Consider the following 20,802-nt stretch of genomic DNA (forward strand, 5'->3'; position numbering starts at 1 on the left):
TTGTTATGTTTGGCAAGCAAAAAGGTAGCTTATATTCCGAGTTTTTTTTTTTGGTGATGTAACATCCCAAAAACATGATCCAAAATTTTCATTTTTAATTTAAGTAAAATAGTATTCCAATCATTATCCATATCAAATAACATAAAATAAAAGTGAAATATCAAGTGCGGAATCCATGTAGTGTGTCTAATGCATTCACCCCGAGCTCTTCCCCTTGCCACTAGAAGTACCAGAAACATAAACTGAAAACCGTAAGCACAAAGATTAGTGAGTTACCCAATCTAACCCATACCATGTAATAAATTACATACTAGGCCTCTGCCCGACATCAGGCCCCGCCCGGCATCGAGCCCCGCTCGATTTACAAATATGTTATTCTCAAGTCTCGCCTTTCACTGGGCCTAACCCGCTATACACATAAAATCTATATAACATAATCATGCTAACACATATAATAATCATAAACACTAGCATATGTTCCAGTTCTCAGGCCTCGTCTGGCATCAAGCGCCGCTCGGTATACATAACGGCACATAACACATGCAAGGGCCATGTAGACTCCTAGCATCCTAGCATAATCAATAAGGGTCGGGATTGGTGCCTTAGACCTGCTAAACCCAGTGAGGAAACTCACCTCGAATGCTGAAGCTCATTGAAAGAAATCCCTAGTTGCTGCCCTAACGACTCCCCGAGCTATCAGTACAAAATAAAACCCAATTAACACTTAGGTTCTAATCTATAGCCAATAATCCATAATTGGGGTAAAATGACCATTCTACCCCTGGCCTAGCTTTGATGAAAACTTAAGCCCAAATCCATAAACCAAAAAGGCCCAAAACCAATTGATCCACAAAGGCCCACTTATGGCCTGATTTTCGAAATTGGGCCTAACCCCCATATGGGCCTTACCCTAAAGCCCACTAAATTTTCCTTAACCCAAAAGGCCCAAAGCAACAAGGTCTAAAGGAGTCACCCAACCGATGCCCAAAAGGTGTGAAGCTCAAACTGACTGAGTAAGTGGGGCGTACTCGCTGCATGGCTTATACGTTGTGCGTATTGCATTGTACGCCCAACGTACTCCGTCATTAAGCCATTTCTTCTATTAAGCTCTTAATGCTTAAGGTTAACGGTCCAAAACACAGATCTGAATCCCAAAGAGTATCTACGACCATAAAGTCACTGACTTGGTGACTTTACATGCCCCAAAACATCCCAACTTCAATTTATAACATTCTACTTTCATAATAATGGTCATAATGTAACACCCGAAATCTAGAAGGCTAATTAAAGGAGGAAAACCCCAAGTAAAGAAGTTCTACTCGCCGATTCCAAGGGGGGTGAGTCGACGAGTAGAAGCAAGATCAGGACGCGGGTAGGAAGGACCTACTCGACGAGTCAGAAAGACCTACTCAACGAGTTGGTTAAGGGTTGAGAAACCCTAAATCCGGGTTTGTGTCTCATATTTAACCATCATATTCTCCACCTTTCAGCCCCATTCTCAGCCCCCCACTGTCCAAACCCTAGATCTCGAACCCTAATGCTTTAATGAGCCATTTTTTAGTGTTCTTGAGTGCTTTGAAGCTTGAAGAATAAGGATAATCTTGGGGGATTCAAGAAAAGGCTTGTAGATCCAGAAATAACTTCTCATTCTCTACATTTTCTGGTAAGCAAGTCTCAACCTTACTTAATAGCTTGATAGATCTCTTCTTTGTCACTTTATAGGGTGTTTGGTCCACGGAACTTGATTCTTGGGTTATGGATGCCCCGGGCAAGGATCTATTCAGATCTGGAATCATTGAGGAGTGTTAAGGCATAAAGGTGCAAACTGTATGCCATTGAATTCCCCATACAAGCTCTAAGGTGTTAGTTTGGCCTTCATAAGCCCAAAAGGACATATATGGAAGGAAAGCCTGAGACTTTATGTGCTCATATGATGTCTAAGATCTGGATCTCGATTTTCATGCTTTGGTTTGAAGTAATATGAGGTTTGCGACAAAGACTTATGTCTTAAGGAGCTAGGGTTTGAGCTAAACCCATTAAGAAGGACTAGTAATTGGTAAAGTTGGAAACTTTACCCTTAAGAGGTCATTTCCAGCATGTAGACAAAGTTTAGGACTTAGATCTGAAGTGTAGGGACTTAATCCATTAAGATAGCCCAAACAAACGGAGGAACTCGGAGAGTCCAGGGAGGAATTCGACAAGTCGAAGTGAGTGGTTCTGCTTTCTGTTATGGAAGAACTCGACAAGTCTGAGGAATGACTCGACGAGTTGATGTGATAAGTCGCGACCATGAGTAGTCAGGGAACTCGGCAACTCAGGGGTTGACTCAACGAATTGGATCGTGAATTCAGGGATCTGAGTTTTAGAACTCGACGACTCGATGTCGCATCTCGGCGAGTTGATTCAACTCGGAGCGTTGACTTTGACCATTGACTTTGATTTTGTCCAATGTTGACATAGTTTGACTTTTAAGGACATTTTGGGACTAAGTTTCATTTTGGTACTAATAGCTCAGGGAGCCGAAGGAGTAGCAGTTCGGGGAGTTGCCAGGTAGCAGCCAAAAGAGCATCAGCAGGGTTTCAATAGTGTCAGGTGAGTCTTCTCACCATACCAATGGGTCTAAGGCACCAAGGTTAGCCTATTTTATGATATGTGGTACATTAGCTGTTGTAGAGATATGTGGTATGATAGTTAGCTTTATGCTAAGTTGTATGCTAGTGATTATGTGATATTTGCATGAAAGACCATGGGGGAGCCCATGACACTTGGATGTAAGACCATGTGGGGGAGCCCATGGCTGTCCGGCAAGGAAAGACCATGGGGGGAGCCCATGGCACTTAGGTGTAAGACCATGTAGGGGAGCCCATGGTGTCCTTAGGTAGGGATATGTGGTAGAGATAGCTTTTATAGCTAATGTTATGTGGTAGAGATAGCTTTTATAGCTAATGATATGTGGTAGATATAGTATGTATAGCTAATATGATATGCGATATGTGGTAGAGATAGCTTGTATAGCTACTATGATATGCGATATGTGGTAGAGATAGCTTGTATAGCTAATGTGATATGTGTTATGTGGATTGTGTGTGGGGTATGCTCTGGGGGACTCACTAAGCTTTGTGCTTACGGTTTATAGTTTTGGTTTCCGGTATCATCGATTTGGAAAAGAAGAGCTCGGATTGATCGTAGTGCACAAACCTATGATTTCTGCAATGAATGATTTTGGGATGAACTCTGATAAATGATTTACTTAACGATGATTTGAAATGTTTGAAATAAATGGTATCAATGTTTTAGCTAAATTAAATATGAAATTTTCACCCTTGATTTTTGGTTCGTTACACATAACTCATGCATGGATGGTTCTAAGCTTCAAAGATGACAACTTTATGACTCTAAGACCAAAAGAACACCAAGAGTGGCAACTCTAAGCTTCAGAAATGATAATAATCCACAAAATCTCATCTATGGGACCAAAAAGGGTCCAAAACTCAAACAAAGGAGATCTATGATATAACACAACAAGTTCAAAGCTTTATACCATAAATGAGTGCCAAAAGATGATGATAACCCGGATCCACAAGCTCCCACTCTTCCAATGAATCTTCAAGATGATCTCCTTCTTTCAAAACACCAAAAATGCACCCAAAAGACCTTCTAAGCTCAAGAACACTCAACTATGGAGTTAGGGCTTCGAGTATAGGGCTAAGAGGACAATGAGGCTAAATAAATGAGGGTTTCATGTCCATAAGGATGATTATATAGTGGCCAACCCCGAAAATTGGGGTTTTCAAAAGTCCTTACGTACGCCCAGTGTACACCTCCAGATCCACGATCAAACCTTCGCATGAGTATGCTAAGCGTACCTTTTGGTACGCCTCGCGTACAACTTAAGGACTAAATAGGAAAAATCAAATAATGAAGGGGAAAAAGAGAAACTTACCAAGATTCAAGTGTTAAAATTCTCCCCCAATTGAATCATACTTCGTCCTCGAAGTACACCGCCTCGAAAAACTCTGGATAATGCTCTCTCATCTCATCCCCGGGCTCCTAAGTCCACTCTAACCCTTGCGGTGCAGCCATTGCGCCTTCACCAGCTCTACAACCTTGTTCCTCAAGGTCGTCATCTTTCGATCCAAAATTGCCATTGGTCTCTCAGTATAATTCAGACGGTCATCCACCTGAATATCCTCCAATGGTACAATTGTGGAATCATCAACCAAACACTTCCGCAACTGAGAGACATGAAACGTGCTATGAATTTGATTGAGGTTGGCTAGAATATCTATATGATACGCAACTCAGCCCACCCGAGTCATGACCCTGAAGGGATCAATATTCCTGGGGCCCAGCTTTCCCCGCTTCCTGAATCAGATGACACCTTTCCAAGGTGACACCTTCAGAAGAACCATGTCTCCTACCCGAAACTCCAATTACGACCCGCTCCTGTCAGCATAACTCTTCTACCGACTCTGAGTTGTCTGGAGCCTGCTCTTAACCTACTAAATCAGCTCAGTGGTCATGAGTACCACCTCAGTACTCCCAAGACTCGCTGACCGACCTCGCCCCAACAAATCGGGGTCCTACATTTCCTCCCGTAGAGTATCTCAAAAGGACTTCAATCAATGCTAGCATGAAAACTGTTGTTATATGAAAATTCCACTAACGGAAGTTACGTATCCCAATTCCCACCAAAATCCAACACACATGAGCGCAGCATATCCTCAAGATTTTGAATAGTCCGCTCGCTTTGACCATCGATATGCGGATGAAATGTTCTACTGAAATGGAGAGGAGTGCCCAACTCATCATGAAACCGCTTCTAAAACCTGGAAGTAAAGCGAACATCCCTTTCTGAAACCACCGATACCAGCACCCCATGAAGTGCCACCACCTCCCTAATATAAATCTCGGCCAAATTCTCTACACAAATACTCTCTTGAATCGGAATGAAAGGGGTGCACTTGGTCAATCGATCCATGATGACCCAAATCAAATCCACTCTATGCGCAGTCCTGGGAAGCTTCGTGATAAAATCCATGGTGATGTCCTCCCATTTCCATACAGGAATCTCCAACGGCTACATCTCGTCGTGATGTCGCTGATGATTGGCCTTGACTTTCCTACAAGTCAGGCACCGCTCGACATACCATGCACATCCCGCTTCATGCAGGGCCACCAATAATTAGGACGAAGATCCTTATGCATCTTCGTCGCCCCGGGATGAATGGAGAACCTTGACTTGTGGGCCTCCTCCATCAGAATCTGGCATACAATGCCCCAATACGGCACCAAAACCCGCCGATGCAGAGTCAAAAATTTGCGGCTATCATAATCAAAGGAAGTCACCTGACCCACAATGTGCTCACTCTTCGATCCGATGCTCTTCCTTCATTGCCACTACCTAAGCCTCACGGATCCGCTCCAAAAATGGAGTAATCACGGTCATCCTTAAACATATATCCCTGATCAGAGCCGCAACTACCTTGTGGCTGAGAGCATCAGCCACCAAATTGGCCTTCCCTGTGTGACAAAGGATCTCACAATCATAATTCTTCACCACATCCAACCATTGACGCCGCCTCATGTTCAAATTCGGCTGATCTATCAGATACCTCAAGCTTTTGTCATCCATGTAAATAGTACAACGAACCCCACAGAGGTAATGCCGCCAAATCTTGAGGGCGAAAACCACAACCCCCAGCTCCAAATCATGTATAGGATAATTCTCCGGATGAAGCTTCAGCTGCATCGAAGTGTAAGAAATCACACGACCCCGCTGCATTAATACTGCCCCCAGACCGGAGATCGAAGCATCACAATAAACCACGAAGTCATCAACACCCTCAGGCAGGGTCAGAATCGAAGCCTCACACAACCGTTGTCTAAGAGTCCCAAAAGTTGCTTACTGCTCAGGCCCCCAACGAAATGTCACCGACTTTTGGTCAGTATGGTCAATGGAACAATGATCTTGGAGAATCTACGATAATAACCAGCCAGACAAAGAAACTTTGAATCTTGGTGTAACGACCCAATTTTCATGTCCAAAAATTTTGTTTTTAAAACATTACTTTAGAAAACATTAATAATTAAAACATTGCTTAATTAAACCATTTCACATCGAAAACCGAATTTGAAATCTATAACAGTTAAACAACCAAAATATCAGAGTATCAATCCCAGGGTAAACTCATAAATGCGGAATCAAGAAGTGTGTGTGATGAGCCGCTACCGCGCCTGCTCCTTCCCCTTGGCTAAAGAGGTACCTGAAACAACAACTGAAAAACATAAGCACAAAGCTTAGTGATTTCCCCCATCGTACCACATAACATACATACTGCCAGGCTATTCTGGGGTGCCTGACTACCCGGTACGGCCATTCTGGGGTGCCGACTACCCGTGCGGCCGTTCTGGGGTGCCGTCTTACCCGTGTCAAGCCATTCTGGGGTGCTGACTACCCGTTTCAAGCTATTCTGGGGTGCTGACTACCCGTCGGTCCTTACAACCAATCCTCGGGGACTAGTCCCCTCCTACCTCTATCGCATATAACATAACAAGCCAGCATGCAAACATATCATCACATACTGTCAGACATTTCTGGGGTGTCTGTACTACCCTTCGGTCTTAACAACCGATCTCTACATCTATCACATAAACATGTCATGCTAGCATATAACATATCAGGTAGTAGTAAACCTAGATGACATCACAAAGACAATCATCTAACATACTGATGGGTTTTAGGTAAAACAAATAAACTAGAAAACAATTCCTAAGTTCACATGCAACCTACTTTGGATCTATGTTTTATCTATTGAACATACAACTTTGAATTGCAAAACAAGAACCCTAGAGGAGAGAGGCTATAATCGAAATTTACAAACTAGGGTTTAGTAATTACATACCTTTCAATTGTTATAGTAAACAATTGATAATTCCCTTGATCTTGATCTTGATCTTCTTGGAAGCTTAGCACCACAAGTGTAATGCCTCTAATGGAATCACACCCAAACTAGCAAGAAGGAAAGTAGAGGAGAGAGGGGAGAGGGAGTATGCAAAATTTCGGCCCTTAGGGTTTCTTCAAAAGAAAAGAGTGACAAAAACATGAACCAGGAGGCTCCTTATATAGCTGAGGGATATAGGGTTTAAGGGAAACCCTAGTTATCCTTTGCTTAGGGCCTAAGCAAACCCAAGGGCCTTATCCAAGCCCCTATGGACGAAATTATTAGGGTTTCCCCTAAAGATTTCGTCCACCCTTATCCAAGGGGGTTCTAGAGCCTTCCACTCAACTATTAGATAATTGCAAACTAGTCCATGCACCTTATAGTCAATTCTTTTAACCCCAAAATTAATTCTAATTAATTTCTGGCTAACAATTAATTAAACAAAATGATTTCTTATTAATATATTAATCTTTTAACATATTAATAAATTCATTTATATTAATTTATTAATCTTATAATAAATTAATATCTCTCATTTCATAATTTCCTTGTCTGGTTGCTAGGTTTGAGGGCTACCCAAAAGGACTGTGTTGCTATCAATTCAAGTACATACCAATTATAGTTATGGGATTAGACACCTAATCCAACACATACGACTCCTACTGGTGGGCCGGCATTGTGGCCGTAGACCCACCGCTACTGGAAGGTAACTCACCTCAAAGTAGCTGCTGATCTGATCGGGAACTGACTGTCTACTGCTGCTGCTGCTGCTCGGGGTAATGCTCCATCATTTCTTCCACCGGCTCCCAAGTCCATTCTGAACCCTTGCGGTGTTGCCATTGCACCTTCACTAGCTCCACCCTCTTGTTCCTCAAATCCTTCGACTTCCTGTCGAGGACTGTGACTGGGCGCTCAATGTAATTCAGGCTGTCATCAACCTATATATCCACTAACGGCACTACTGCTGAATCGTCCACCAGGCACTTCCGCAACTGAGAAACAAGGAAAGTGTTGTGGATCTGGCTGAGCTCGACTGGCAGATCCAGCCTATACGCCACCTTGCCCACCCAGGCTACAACCCTGAACGGTCCGATGAATCTCGGTCCCAACTTGCCCCGCTTCCTGAATCGAATGACGCCCTTCCAAGGCGACACCTTCAGGAAAACCATATCCCCGACTCAGAACTCCAAGTCGGATCGACGCTTGTCGGCATAACTTTTATGTCGACTCTGAGCAGTCTGAAGCCTGCTCCGAACCTATTGGATCCTCTCGGTCGTCTTGAGCACCACCTCGGTGCTCCCCATGACCCTCTAGCCAACTTCACCCCAGCATATCGGGGTCCTGCACTTCCGACCGTACAGCATCTCAAATAGGGAACGGTCAATACTCGCGTGTTAGTTGTTGTTGTATGAGAACTCAGCCAAGGGAAGATAGATATCCCATCTACCACCGAAATCTAACACGCATGCCCGCAACATATCTTCCAAAGTATGGATGGTCCGCTCGCTCTGACCGTCCGTCTGCGGGTGAAAGGCGGTGCTAAAATGCAAATGAGTGCCCAACTCGTCATGAAATCTCTTCCAAAACCTGGAAGTAAAACGCACATCCCTGTCCGAGATAACCGATACTGGCACCCCGTACCGCGCCACGATCTCCCTGATATAGATGTCGGCCAATTTCTCGGCCGATATGCTCTCCTGAATCGGGATAAAGTGAGCACTCTTAGTCAACCGATCCACGATGACCCAAATCGAATCCACTCGACACGCGGTCCTGGGAAGCTTCGTGATAAAATCCATCGTGATATCTTCCCATTTCCACAACGGTATGTCCAACGGCTGCATCTTGCCATGCGGTCTCTGATGTTCGGCCTTGACCTTCCTGCAGGTCAAGCACCGCTCAACGTACCATGCCACACCCCGCTTCATGCAGGGCCACCAATAATCTAGACGAAGATCCCTATACATCTTCATCGCCCCGGGATGAATAGAGAATCGGGACTTGTGCGCCTCCTCCATCAAGATCTAGCGCACGCCTCCGTGATACGGCACCCACACCTTACGGTGTAGTGTCAATAGTCCTCGGCTATCATAATCAAAAGAGGAAACCTGACCCACCACACGCTCGCTCTTCCGATGTTCCTCCTTGATAGCCTCCTGTTGAGCCTCCCGAATCTGCTCCAACAGGGGAGTCACTACGGTCATCCTCATGCAAATATCCCTGATCGGCGTCGCTTTGCGGCTAAGCGCATTGGCCACCACTTTGGCCTTCCCCGGGTGGTAAAGGATCTCGCAATCATAATCCTTCACCACGTCCAACCACCGACGCTGCCTCATGTTCAAATTCGGCTGATCCATGAGGTACCTCTAACTCTTGTGGTCCGTGTAGATGGTACATCGAACCCCGTAGAGGTAATGTCGCCAAATATTGAGGGCAAAAACCACTGCCCCCAACTCCAAATCGTGCGTCGGGTAGTTCGCCTCGTGAGGCTTGAGCTGCCTCGAAGCGTAGGCAATGACATGCCCCCTCTGCATCAGTACCGCACCCAACCCTGAAATGGACGCGTCACAGTACACCACAAAATCCTCTACGCCCTCTGGCAGGGCTAAGATTGGCGCCTCGCACAATCTTCGTCTCAGCGGCTCAAACGCAGCCTGCTGCTCGGGTCCCCACCGAAAGACTACGGCTTTCTTCGTCAGTCGCGTCAGGGGTACGGCTATCTTGAAGAAGTCCTGAATGAATCTCCGATAATAGCCTGCCAATCCTAGGAAACTCCGAATCTCAGATGGAGACTTCGGTACCTCCCACCTCATCACGGCCTCGACCTTGGCCGGATCAACCAGAATCCCGTTCTGGATGACAAGGTGTCCGAGAAATTGCACCTTGCGCAACCAAAACTCACACTTGGAGAACTTCGCATACAAGCTCTCCCTCCTCAGGGTTTCCAATACCTCTCTCAGATGCCCCTCATGCTCCTCCTGCATCTTGGAATAAACCAAGATGTCATCAATAAAGACTATCACAGACCGATCCAGCATCGGTCTGCATACGCGGTTCATGAGGTCCATGAACGCGGCAGGAGCATTAGTGAGCCCAAACGGCATCACCACGAACTCATAATGGCCATAGCGCGTCCGAAACGCGGCCTTCTGTGTATCCTCCTCCCTGGCCCTCATCTGATGATAACTCGAACGTAAATCAATCTTGGAGAACCAAGATGCTCCCTGAAGCTGGTCAAAGTGATCATCAATCCTCGGGAGTGGGTAACAGTTCTTCACCGTTACCTTGTTCAGCTCCCGGTAATCTATACACATCCGATGTGACCCATCCTTCTTTTTCACGAACAGAATCGGGGCTCCCCAGGGTGAACTGCTCGGTCGAATGAATCCTTTGTCTAACAGCTCCTGCAGCTGTGTAGACAACTCCTGCATCTCAGTAGGAGCCAACCGATACGGTGCCTTGGCTATCGGAGCCGCACCAGGAACGAGGTCAATCCTGAACTCCACCTGTCGCTCCGGAGGTATCCCAGGAAGCTCCTCTGGGAAAACATCTGCGAAATCTCAAACCACCGGAACCTCGCTCACCGTCGCCTTACCCGCCTCTCAGGTATCCATCACATATGCGACATATCCTGCGCATCCCTACTGAAGATAGCGCCTAGCCCTCGCTGCTGAACATACAGTGGGTCCGCAATGTGGCCTCTCGCCATGAATCACTAACTCTCCCCCACCTGGGGTCCTGACTCGCACTAGCTGTTGTGCGCAATCTATCACCGCCCCATTAGGGCTCAACCAATCCATGTCTATAATCACCTTGTTCCCTCGCAACGGAATGGGAACCAAGTCTACCAAGTAGCGCTCCTCAAAAAAACGCAACATGCAATCCCGAAACACCATCGATGCTCGCACCGATCGATCATCAGCAATTTCTACCTCTAAAGGGCAATCTAACTCGCCCGAAGACTCAGGAAACTTCTTGCTAAGTGCAAGGGAAACAAATGATCGAGATGCACCCGAGTCGAACAACACCTGAACTGGGATGCCGTTCACATGGAACGATCCTAAAGCATACATATACACAGAGCACATATCAATAATATAGCATCATAAAAATAAAATAGAGGGAAAGAATCATACCCGTCACCACATCGGGTGCGGCGCGTGCCTCCTCAGTAGTCAGCTAAAATGCCCGACTCCTAACCACTGGAGCCTCTGCCGGTCATCCGTGATCCGCAGGGTCGCTAGAGCTAGCGCCTTCACTGGCGCTGAAACTGTCAACTGGGGGCAATTGGCCTTCTTGTGGCCCCTCTGGTTGCAGTGGAAACACAGCAACTCAGATGTCTGAATAACTGCTGCCGGAGCAGTGCAATCCCTGCTATAGTGCCTAGACTTACCGCACTTGTAGCAGCCTGATGATCCCATCCTGCACGCCCCCTCGTGCGGCCTGCCGCATTTCCTGCAGCGGCTCGGTCCTGACTGGCCTTTCGGCCTACCATCTGATCCCTTGGGCTTCTTCCCCGAAGCCCCTCCTGTCTGTCCCTCCTCTGACTTCCGTTTCCGGATATGCTCCAAATCTATCTCCCTCTCCCTCGCCCTGGCAATCATGGAGTCCAAGGTGGGGCAAGCTGAATAACTAACATGCTCTCGGATATCAGCCCGGAGCATGTCATGATAGCGGGTCCTCTTCATGTCCTCATCGCCCGCATACTGGGGCACCAACAGTGCCCTCTCCCTGAACTTGGCGGTGATCTCCGCCACAGTCTCTGTCGTCTGTCTCATGTCCAAAAACTCCCTGGCCAGCTGCTGAAGCTCTACAGCCAACGCAAACTCTGCCCTGAACCTGGTTACAAAGTCCGACCAGGTCATAGCCTCGATAGTTGAGGCTCCCAACGAGTCACCCACTGACTCCCACCAATCTCGAGCTCGGTCTCGTAAACACACTGCTACATACCTCACCTTCGACCCCTCGGGGCAGAAGCTAGTCAACTGTGAAGACTCGATGTCCGCAATCCATCACCTCGCAGCAATGGGGTCTTTCACCCCGTGGAAATCCGGTGCACCACTGCCCCTGAAGTCCTTAAAGGACAGCGTGCGAGATCCTGACTGGCCAGATGCCATGTCACTCCTGAACGCCCTGAGGCGATCCTCCATCAACTCGATGATCCCTTCCTTGATCGACCCGAAGATAATGGGGGTCGACTCAAGGATACCCCTGGTGATCTCTGACGCGATGAACTCGCGTAGTCCCTCATCTACCGGCTCGGAACCTGATCCCGAACCTGACCCCTCTCCTGAACCGCCATCTATCGGCCTCGATCGAAGTACCACCATTCTGCAATACATAAATAGCAATTATTAGCGACACTAATACTTCTTGAGGGATCACATTTACTACAAGTTCCCTAGTCTTATCTTAGCCTTCCTTGGTTCGGGTACGGATCCTCTGCTTTCAGTAGTACGGGCCCATACTACCTTCCACATCTATCCGTACCTTCTTCAAGGACTGCCTCGACTCCACCATATTCCTTCCACTACTGCTGATTACCACTATACTCATCCTAGGCTTGCCATAGGAAATCTCAGTCTCCACCCTACCAGGTCCTCGGCTACTGAAGGCCTCTTAGTAGTGCCAATTAACCATTACCTAAATACCATCACATGTGGTGAGGCTCGGATAATCCTTCGAGTAACAGGCTCATCCCTACAACGGTTAGACTCAAACGAGAGTTGCGCAATAGGGCCTAATCCAGCACTCTAAGATTATTCAACCCTGAACACATGTGACGTGACGTATTCACTTAATGGCTAACTCCCACCACTCAGAGTCCCACAAAGCACAAAGCAAGCAGCATTCGAACTAAGGGAACAATCTCAAGCAAATTCGCGCTCATAGAGAGAAACTAATCTAGCAGACAGAGCTAAACTCATACTATCAGGCATAACCCAACAGGCTATCCTACCGTTGTCTACTCGATTCTAGCATGCAATTTTCATACACTGAAGCACATAAAGCATGCACATAAGGCATCACTACTAGATCCTTAGTCCTATTCTAGCATGCTGTTCTACTGAAACTGATAAACACAACATAAGCTTGTATGGGTACTTTGGGGAATACTTACTTGAGCTCGGCCGGTTGCGCACATCACACACTTCGTTTCTTCTTAAAACACTTTACTTGACCTTTTAGAAAACGTTTTCTTTTTCAAAATCTTTTGACCCCTCGATTTGAATTCAGACACCCCCGAAGGTGTGTCCGAATCCCTCAAACCAGGGCTCTCATACCAACTTGTAACGACCCAATTTTCACGTCCAAAAATTTCGTTTTTAAAGCATTACTTTAGAAAACATTAATAATTAAAACATTGCTTAATTAAACCATTTCACATCGAAAACCAAATTTGAAATCCATAACAGTTAAACAACCAAAATATCAGAGTATCAATCCCAGGGTAAACTCATAAATGCGGAATCAAGGAGTGTGTGTGTGATGAGCCGCTACCGCGCCTACTCCTTCCCCTTGGCTGAAGAGGTACCTGAAACAACAACTGAAAAACATAAGCACAAAGCTTAGTGAGTTCCACCATCGTACCACATACCATACAATACATAACATACATACTGCCAGGCTATTCTGGGGTGCCTGATTACCCGGTACGGCCATTCTGGGGTGCCGACTACCTGTGCGGCCGTTCTGGGGTGCTGTCTTACCCGTGTCAAGCCATTCTGGGGTGCTAACTACCCGTGTCAAGCTATTCTGGGGTGCTGACTACCCGTCGGTCCTGACAACCGATCCTCGGGGACTACTCCCCTCCTACTACCTCTATCGCATATAACATAACAAGCCAGCATGCAAACATATCATCACATACTGTCAGACATTTCTGGGATGTCTGTACTACCCTTCGGTCCTAACAACCGATCTCTACTTCTATCACATAAACATGTCATGCTAGCATATAACATATCAGGTAGTAGTAAACCTAGATGACATCACAAAGACAATCATCTAACATACGACTCCTACTGGTGGGTTGGCATTGTGGCCGTAGACCCACCGCTACTGGAAGGTAATTCACCTCAAAGTAGCTGTTGATCTGATAGGGAACTGGCTGTCTACTACTGCTGCTCCGAAAATCCTCCGGCTTAAAGAAATCACTGAGAGAACACGAAGGTGCTTGGCTTCCTTCCCTTCCTCTTGATCTACTCCACTTCCTTCTCAAAATCTTCAAGAACACACTCTAAAATGCCTCAATCTCACAAGAACAAAGGCTAGAACGTATGGAGAGCTTCTGAGGGTGAAGGGGACTGGCTTGGGACGGAAATGAGGGCTTAAATAAGGTGCAAACCCCAGAAACTTAGGGTTTCATCAAACAGCGGTGACTCGTCGAGTCCAAGATATGGACTCGCCGAGTCTCCAACTTAAACGTGTCCCGGGTCCCATCTCTACTCGGCGAGTCGGTCCTATGACTTGCCGAGTCCAAGGCTAAAAATGGAGAATACTCAATTAAGATTTATGTACCAGGAACCAGGTGCTACACTTGGATGGAGACCTCAGAACCTCCCACTGCATCACAGCCTCGATCTTGGCTGGATCGACCAGAATACCTTTTTGGTAGACAATGTGCCCCAGAAACTTCACCTTGCATAACCAGAACTTGCACTTGGAGAACATTGAGAAAAGTCTATCCCTCCTCAATGTCTCCAGCACTTCCCTCAAGTGCTCCTCATGCTGCTCGTGAGTCTTGAAATAAACCAAGATATCATCAATAAATACTATCACAGACCGGTCTAGCATCGGTCTGCACACACGTTTCATAAGATCCATGAACGCATCTAGAGCATTGGTAAGCCAAAAAAGCATCACCACGAACTCATAATGACCATATCGAGTCCAGAAAGTTGTCTTCTACACATCCTCATCCCTGACCCACATCTGATGGTAACCCGATCACAAATCAATCTTGGAGAACCAAGATGCACCCTGAATCTGGTCGAAAAGATCATCAATCCTCGATAGGGGATAACGGTTCTTCACCGTTACCTTATTCAACTCCCGATGGTCGATACACATATGATGAGACTCGCCCTTCTTCTTCACAAACAAAAATGGTGTTCCCCAAGGCAAAATGTTCGGTCTAATATATTCCTTTTCTAACAGCTCCTACAACTATGTAGACAACTCCTGCATCTCGAGATGAGCCAACCGATACGGTGCTTTGGCTATCGGAGCCACACCTGGAACCATATCAAGCCTAAACTCCACCTGCCTCTCCGGAGGTACCCCAGGAAAATCCTTCGGGAATACATTCGGGTACTCCTGCACAATCGGTACATCATCCACGTTTGCCTTACCCTTAACTCGGGCATCCATGAATAGGTGACAAAACCCGAGCAACCCTGATGAAGATAGTGTCTAGCCCTCGCTGCAGAACACAAAATTTGCCCATGTTGCGGTCCCTCACCATGAATCACCAACTCTCCTCCATTTGGGGTCCGAACCCAAACTAATTGTTACTCACAGTCGATAACTGCCTCATTAGGGCTCAACCAATCCATGCCTGCAATAACCTTGTTCCCACGCAGAGGAATGGGAACCAAATCAACTAGATACTGCTCGCTGAATAACTGAAGATTACAACCCCAATGAACCCTCGCAACGCGAACTGTCCTATCATCATCAATCTCAACATCAAGAGGACAAGCTAGCTCCCCCGAAGCTCCGGCAAATCTCTTGCTAAGCACAAGAGATACAAAGGATAGGGTAGCCCCGAATCAGATAATACCAAAGCAGAGATACCATTCACAAGGAATGATCTTAAAATAAAACACATAACATAAGAAAGCAACTTAATATAAATAAAGAGATAAGGAGAAGACACATACCCGTCACAACATCGAGAGTTGCACGCGCCTCCTCTACTATTAGCTGGAAATCCCTACTCTTCGCCGCAGGTGCATCTGCCTGGCCCTGGTGGCCGTTAGTAAGCCGAAGAGTTGCAGGAGCAGGTGCTGACACTGGTCCTGCTGCAGTCAAACTCAAACATTGGGTCTTCTTTTTGCCCCTCTGATTGCAATGAAAACAAATCAGGTATGATCCTTGGGTGGTGGTAGCAGTACAATCCCTGCTATCATGACATGTCCGTCTAGCCGCATTTAAAGCAGCCAGAACCACCACCACTCATGCATAGCCTGCACTTTCCCCAGCGGCTATGGCCCTGATGGCCCATCGATCAGGAATTCGATATCTTGGGCCTCTTGCCCAAACCCCCTGATGTTTGTACCTCATCTGGCTTCCTCTTCCTCTCTAACTCCAGGTCAATCTCTGTCTTCGTGGATCGAGCTATCATATCCTCCAGCATCTTGCAGCTAGATCCGCTCACAAACTTCCGAATGTCGCTCCTTAGCATCTCATGATATCGGGCCTTCTTCATCTCCTCGTATTCTTTTTGCGGAACCAGAAGTGCCCTCTCCCTGAACATTGCGGTGATCTCAGCCACCATCTCTATAGTCTGGTGGAGATCCTGGAACTCTCGTGGCAACTGTTGCACCTCGATCACTGGTGCAAACTCAGCTCGAAAACCGATTCAGGAAATCATCCCATGTCATCATATCAACCACATCATCACCTAGAGCATGCCCTACCTCCTCTTACCAGTCTCGATCCCTATCCTTCAAAAGGCAGGAAGCTAATCTGACCTTGTCCCTCTCGGGACAATGACTGGTGTGGAAAGCGTTAGAAACATCTACTAACCAACACCTGCTCGCAATGGGGTCCTTCACTCCATAATAATCCAGAGCTCCACAAGCCTAGAACTCCTAAAATGTCAAAGATCAAGCTCCTGCTAGTGCCATCGTCTCAAAACGAAACGAGCTTAATCGCTCATCCAAAACCTCCAGGAAACCCTCATTGAACGAACCGGAGATCATAGGAGTCTGATTGAGAATGCAACGAGTAATCTCTGACGAGAGAAACTCCATAGTCTGCTCATCGAGCTGCCCAGATCCAGATCCTGAGCCCAAACCTTCCCCGGCACCAGAATTGAAATATACATCAGAGGAATCACAACTCTACAAGCTCCCTAATTTTATCGCAGCTCTCCTTGAATCGAGTACGGATCCTATGCTTCCAGTAGTACAGGCCCATACTACCTTCCACATCTACCCGTACTTTCCTCAAGAATTGCTTTGACTCAACCAGGTTCCTCTAACTCCATATAACCTTCCCTCACAGATAAGGCTCCCAGCACTAGATCTCATCCTAGTTTTTCCTAGGTCAAACTCCATACCACTCTCCGCCATCAGCTGTAGAAGAAACTCCCGCTAACTTCCTCTAACTAGCTCACGAGTAGGGGTGCAAACGAGCCGAGCCGAGCCTGAGCCTGGTCAGGCTCGACTCAGGCTCGTTTAAGTTATACAAGGCTCGAGCTCGAGCACGGCTCGATTCGAGCTTTCTTTTACTGAGCTCGGCTCGAGCTCGTAAAGAATTATACAAGTTCGGCTCGAGCTCGGGCTCAGCTCGTTTTACGTTTGATGTTCCTAAATAAGCTTAAGCTCGGCTCAAGCTCGTTAAGAAGCTCGTTTACTAATACCCGAAATCCATAATTTCCCAAATATGTTTTTGTTTTAGTACATGAAAATAATAATAAATTATATTTTATAAAGGCTCGTTTAGGCTCGCGAGCCTAATCGAGCTTAGTTACATAGGCTCGAGCTCGAGCTTGCTTACTAAACGAGCTTAATATTAAGCTCGAGCTCGGCTCAGGCTCGTTTAAAATCGGTTTCGAGTCGAGCTTTTAACGAGCCGATCCCGAGTAGCTCGCGAGTAGCTTGGCTCGTTTGCACCCCTACTCACAAGTACCATTACATATCACTAAAACTAGATAATTCTTCGAATGAGAGGTCTCACACTACAACGATTGGACCCAAACAAGAGCTGCCCAATAGAGTTAAAACCTAACCTTCTAAAAGTATTTAGTTCCCATAATATCTAACTTAACATATTCATTTACGAGTTAGTTGAAGCTAGTTAGAACTCCTAAAAGCAAAAAGCAAGCAACATTCGAGCATCAAGTATTAGAACCAAGCATAACCTAATCAGGCCATCCTATCATTGACTGATCAGTACTAGCATCCAAGTCTACAAGCTCATACAACAGGCACAGAAAGACATCTCTCCTAGCATTCTATTATGAAAAAAACTGAGCAAATCCTTAGCCCAAACTAGCATGCGGTTCATAGATTAATAGATCAAAGCATATCTAGTAATATGTATGGGTAATTTGGGAAAACTTACTTGAGCTCAGATGATTGCATGAACCACACCCTTTCTTATTTTAGAAAAACCCTTTTCTTAAAATATTTTTATTTTGAAAAACTTTACCAAATCCTCAGTTTGAGTTTAGACACACCCGAGAGTGTGTCCAAATCCCTCAAACCAGGGCTCTGATACCAACTTGTAACATCCCAAAAACATGATCCAAAAATTTTATTTTTAATTTAAGTAAAATAGTATTCCAATCATTATCCATACATCGCAAATAAAACAAGTGTATCAAATATCATATAATCAGAGTGAAATATCAAGTGTGGAATCCATGTCGTGTGTGAAATGTAGTCACCCCGAGCTCTTCCCCTTGCCACTGGTAATACCTGAAATATAAACTGAAAACCGTAAGAACAAAGCTTAGTAAGTTCGCCAAACTACCCCACACCATACATAATAAATCACATACTGGGCCCTCGCCCGACATTGGGCCCCTCCCGGCATCGAGCCCCTATCGGTTTACAGATCTGCTACTCTTAGGCCTCGCCTATCACTAGGCCTAACCCGTTATCACATACAACCTATATCACATACTCATGCTAACACATCTAATGATCATAAACGTTAGCATATGTTCCAGTTCTCAGGCCTCGCTTGGCATCAAGCCTCGCCCGGTATACATAGCAGCACATAAAACATGCAAGGATCACGCGGACTCCTAGCACCCTAGCATAATCACTAAGGTCCAGCATTAGTGACTTAGACCTCCTAAACCCAGTGAGGAAATTCACCTCGAATGTTGAAGCTCACAGAAAGAAATCTCTAGCTGCTGCCCAGACGACTCCCCGAGCTATCAATACAAAATAACACCCAATTAACACTTGGGTTCTAATCTATATCCAATAATATATACTTGGGGTAAAATGACCATTTTACCCCTGGCCTAGCTTGAACCAAAACTAAGGCCCAAATCCATAAACCAAAAAGGCCCAAAATCAATTGATCCACTAAGGCCCACTTATAGCCCAATTTTCCAAATTAGGCCCAACCTCCATATGGGCCTTACCCTAAAGCCCATTAAATTTTCCTTAGCCCAAAAGCCTGATTTCAGATGGACCAAAAGGCCACAAGGTCCAAAGGACTGGCCCAACCGAGGAACAAAAGGTGTGAAGCCGAAACTGACTGAGTACGTGAGGCGTACTCGGTTGTACGCAAAGCATACTCGTTGCATGGCTTATACATTGTGCGTATTGGCTTTTACGCCCAACGTACTCCTTCATTAAGCCATTTCTTCCATTAAGCTCTTATTACTTAAGTCCATCGGTCCAAAACACAGATCTGAGTCCCAAAGAGTATCTAGAACCATAAAGTCACTGACTTGGTGACTTTACATGCCCTAAAAGATCCCAACTTAGATTTATAACATTCTACTTTCATAATAATGGCCATAACTCATGTATGGATGGTTCTAAGCTTCAAAGATGACAACTTTACGACTCTAGGACCAAAAGAACACCAAGATTAGCATCTCTAAGCTTCATAAATGATAATAATCCACAAAATCTCATCTATGGGACCAAAAAGGGTCTAAAACTCAAACAAAGGAGATCTAGGCTATAACACAACAAGTTCAAAGCTTTATACCTCAAATGAGTGCCAAAAGATGATGATAACCTGATCTACAAGCTCCTACTCTTCCAATGAAGCTTCAATATGATCTCCTTCCTTCAAAACACCAAAAATGCACCCAAAAGACCTTCTAAGCTCAAGAACACTCAAATATGGAGCTAGGGTTCCGAGTATAGGGCTAATAGGACAATGACGCTGAATAAATGAGGGTTTCATTTCCATATGGATGATTATATAGTGGCCAACCCCGGAGATTAGGGTTTTCAAAAGTCCTTACGTACGCCTCGCGTACACTTCTGTACACCCAGCGTACACCTCCAGATCCACGATCAAACCTTCGCATGAGTAAGCTAAGCGTACTACTTGGTACGCCCCGCGTACAACTCAAGGACTAAATGGAAAAATCAAATAATGCAAGGGCAAAAGAGAAACTTACCAAGATTCAAGTGTTACAATTCTCCCACCAAAATCCAACACACATGTACGCCCCGCGTACAACTCAAGGACTAAATGCGAAAAATAAAATAATGCAAGGGCAAAAGAGAAACTTACCAAGATTCAAGTGTTACAATTCTCCCACCAAAATCCAACACACATGCACACAGCATATCCTCAAGAGTCTGAATAGTCTGCTCACTCTGACCATCAATCTGCGGATGAAATGTTGTATTGAAATGGAGACGAGTGCCCAACTCGTCATGAAACTGCTTCCAAAACCTAGAAGTAAAGCGAACATCCTTGTCTGAAACCACCGATATCGGACCCCATGACGTGCCACCACATCCCTAATATAAATCTCGGCCAACTTCTCTGCAGAAATACTCTCCTGAATCGGAATGAAATGTACGCTCTTGATCAAACCTTCGCATGAGTACGCTAAGCGTACTACTTGGTACGCCCCGCGTACTCGCTTCACAGCTTGTACGCTAAGCGTACCTGGTGGTACCCCCACCCACCCCCCCCC

The sequence above is a fragment of the Lactuca sativa genome, chromosome 6 (genome assembly GCF_002870075.4).
Source record: "Lactuca sativa cultivar Salinas chromosome 6, Lsat_Salinas_v11, whole genome shotgun sequence".
NCBI lineage: Eukaryota > Viridiplantae > Streptophyta > Magnoliopsida > Asterales > Asteraceae > Lactuca > Lactuca sativa.